The 3,484-nt window shown below is 48.7% G+C and overlaps 1 long non-coding RNA gene across 1 annotated transcript; it reads left to right on the top strand.

Moving 5' to 3' along the window:
* Positions 1 to 711: 711 nt before the first annotated feature.
* LOC123729670 (uncharacterized) lies at positions 712 to 1,735 on the top strand. The gene is made up of 3 exons (XR_006761336.1): positions 712 to 1,058; positions 1,399 to 1,644; positions 1,698 to 1,735. It is a non-coding gene; the product is annotated as an uncharacterized lncRNA (long non-coding RNA).
* The last annotated feature ends 1,749 nt before the right edge of the window (positions 1,736 to 3,484 follow it).

The raw sequence follows: 3,484 nt of genomic DNA, 5'->3' as shown, positions 1-3,484 counted from the left end.
AGGGGAAACACACAGGAAAAACACACAGGAAAAACACACAGGAAAACAGACAAGGAAAACGCACAGGGAAAACACACAGGGAAACACACAGGAAAAACACACAGGAAAAACACACAGGAAAAACACACAGGGAAACACACAGGGAAAACACACAGGAAAAACACACAGGAAAAACACACAGGAAAACAGACAAGGAAAACGCACAGGGAAAACACACAGGAAAACACACAGGGAAAACACAGAGGGAAAACGCACAGGGAAAACACACAGGGAAACACACAGGGAAAACACACAGGGAAACACACAGGGAAACACACAGGGAAAACACACAGGGAAACACACAGGGAAACACACAGGGAAAACACACAGGAAAACACACAGGGAAAACACACAGGAAAACGCACAGGGAAAACGCACAGGGAAAACACACAGGGAAACACACAGGGGAAACACACAGGGAAACACACAGGAAAAACACAGAGGGAAAACGCACAGGGAAAACACACAGGGAAACACACAGGGAAACACACAGGGAAACACACAGGGAAACACACAGGGAAACACACAGGGAAAACACACAGGGAAACACACAGGGAAACACAGAGGTGCCTCTACTCACAGCACAACCCACAAAGGTATTCTATCGGAGAATACGGATATGTTCCCCAGCAAGAAAACCAAAACGTTGTTGCTCAAATAGAAGGGGGGGGGACTAACAGTCACTGACAACAAACAAAATTAAATCAGGTGGGGTTTTAGGAGGGGTTCTGAAAGACACTAATGGGGGTGTCCACTGAAAGTTGACTAGTAACAACAACTGGGACCTAAGAGACTCCCATCATGAGACCCACTGAGAGGCAAACAAAAGAGAAACCCAAACCAAACTTAGACAGGAAGCAAACCAAACTTAGACAGGAAGCAAACCAAAAAATGGAGCAAAATGAAAACAGGGAAGATCAGATAAAGGAATGTTTGTCTACAAATGAAAATAGGGAGAGACAACTAAAAGAGATAACTCTCCACATCTCGTTAGTCAGTAACACATACTGACTAACGAGGTGACCAACCAGCACAGGAGTAACACATACTGACTAACGAGGTGACCAACCAGCACAGGAGTAACACATACTGACTAATGAGGTGACCAACCAGCACAGGAGTAACACATACTGACTAACGAGGTGACCAACCAGCACAGGAGTAACACATACTGACTAACGAGGTGACCAACCAGCACAGGAGTAACACATACTGACTAACGAGGTGACCAACCAGCACAGGAGAAACACATACTGACTAACGAGGTGACCAACCAGCACAGGAGTAACACATACCGACTAACGAGGTGACCAACCAGCACAGGAGTAACACATACTGACTAACGAGGTGACTAGCGAGGTGACCAACCAGCACAGGAGTAACACATACTGACTAACGAGGTGACCAACCAGCACAGGAGTAACACATACTGAATAACGAGGTGATCAACCAGCACAGGAGTAACACATACTGACTAACGAGGTGACCAACCAGCACAGGAGTAACACATACTGACTAACGAGGTGACCAACCAGCACAGGAGTAACACATACTGACTAACGAGGTGACCAACCAGCACAGGAGTAACACATACTGAATAACGAGGTGACTAACGAGGTGACCAACCAGCACAGGATTAACACATACTGACTAACGAGGTGACCAACCAGCACAGGAGTAACACATACTGACTAACGAGGTGACTAACGAGGTGACCAACCAGCACAGGAGTAACACATACTGACTAACGAGGTGACCAACCAGCACAGGAGTAACACATACTGACTAACAAGGTGACTAACCAGCACAGGAGTAACACATACTGACTAACGAGGTGACTAACGAGGTGACCAACCAGCACAGGATTAACACATACTGACTAACGAGGTGACTAACGAGGTGACCAACCAGCACAGGAGTAACACATACTGACTAACGAGGTGACCAACCAGCACAGGAGTAACACATACTGACTAACGAGGGGACTAACGAGGTGACCAACCAGCACAGGAGAAACACATACTGACTAACGAGGTGACCAACCAGCACAGGAGTAACACATACTGACTAACGAGGTGACCAACCAGCACAGGAGTAACACATACTGAATAACGAGGTGACTAACGAGGTGACCAACCAGCACAGGAGTAACACATACCGACTAACGAGGTGACTAACGAGGTGACCAACCAGCACAGGAGTAACACATACTGACTAACGAGGTGACCAACCAGCACAGGAATAACACATACTGACTAACGAGGTGACCAACCAGCACAGGAGTAACACATACTGACTAACGAGGTGACCAACCAGCACAGAGGTAACACATACTGACTAACGAGGTGACCAACCAGCACAGGAGTAACACATACAGACTGTGTTGGTCTGTCTAGCTGTGGTAGGACTGTGTTGGTCTCTCTCTGTCTAGCTGTGGTAGGACTGTGTTGGTCTGTCTCTGTCTAGCTGTGGTAGGGCTGTGTTGGTCTGTCTAGCTGTGGTAGGACTGTGTTGGTCTGTCTCTGTCTAGCTGTGGTAGGACTGTGTTGGTCTGTCTCTGTCTAGCTGTGGTAGGGCTGTGTTGGTCTGTCTAGCTGTGGTAGGACTGTGTTGGTCTGTCTCTGTCTAGCTGTGGTAGGGCTGTGTTGGTCTGTCTCTGTCTAGCTGTGGTAGGGCTGTGTTGGTCTGTCTAGCTGTGGTAGGACTGTGTTGGTCTGTCTCTGTCTAGCTGTGGTAGGGCTGTGTTGGTCTGTCTAGCTGTGGTAGGGCTGTGTTGGTCTGTCTCTGTCTAGCTGTGGTAGGGCTGTGTTGGTCTGTCTAGCTGTGGTAGGGCTGTGTTGGTCTGTCTAGCTGTGGTAGGACTGTGTTGGTCTCTCTCTGTCTAGCTGTGGTAGGGCTGTGTTGGTCTGTCTCTGTCTAGCTGTGGTAGGGCTGTGTTGGTCTGTCTAGCTGTGGTAGGGCTGTGTTGGTCTGTCTAGCTGTGGTAGGACTGTGTTGGTCTGTCTAGCTGTGGTAGGACTGTGTTGGTCTGTCTCTGTCTAGCTGTGGTAGGACTGTGTTGGTCTGTCTAGCTGTGGTAGGACTGTGTTGGTCTGTCTAGCTGTGGTAGGACTGTGTTGGTCTCTCTCTGTCTAGCTGTGGTAGGACTGTGTTGGTCTGTCTAGCTGTGGTAGGGCTGTGTTGGTCTGTCTCTGTCTAGCTGTGGTAGGACTGTGTTGGTCTGTCTAGCTGTGGTAGGGCTGTGTTGGTCTGTCTCTGTCTAGCTGTGGTAGGACTGTGTTGGTCTGTCTCTGTCTAGCTGTGGTAGGGCTGTGTTGGTCTGTCTAGCTGTGGTAGGGCTGTGTTGGTCTGTCTCTGTCTAGCTGTGGTAGGACTGTGTTGGTCTGTCTCTGTCTAGCTGTGGTAGGACTGTGTTGGTCTGTCTCTGTCTAGCTGTGGTAGGGCT

The sequence above is a fragment of the Salmo salar genome, chromosome ssa22 (genome assembly GCF_905237065.1).
Source record: "Salmo salar chromosome ssa22, Ssal_v3.1, whole genome shotgun sequence".
NCBI classification, from domain to species: domain Eukaryota; kingdom Metazoa; phylum Chordata; class Actinopteri; order Salmoniformes; family Salmonidae; genus Salmo; species Salmo salar.
This window is presented reverse-complemented; position numbering and strand designations above follow the sequence as displayed.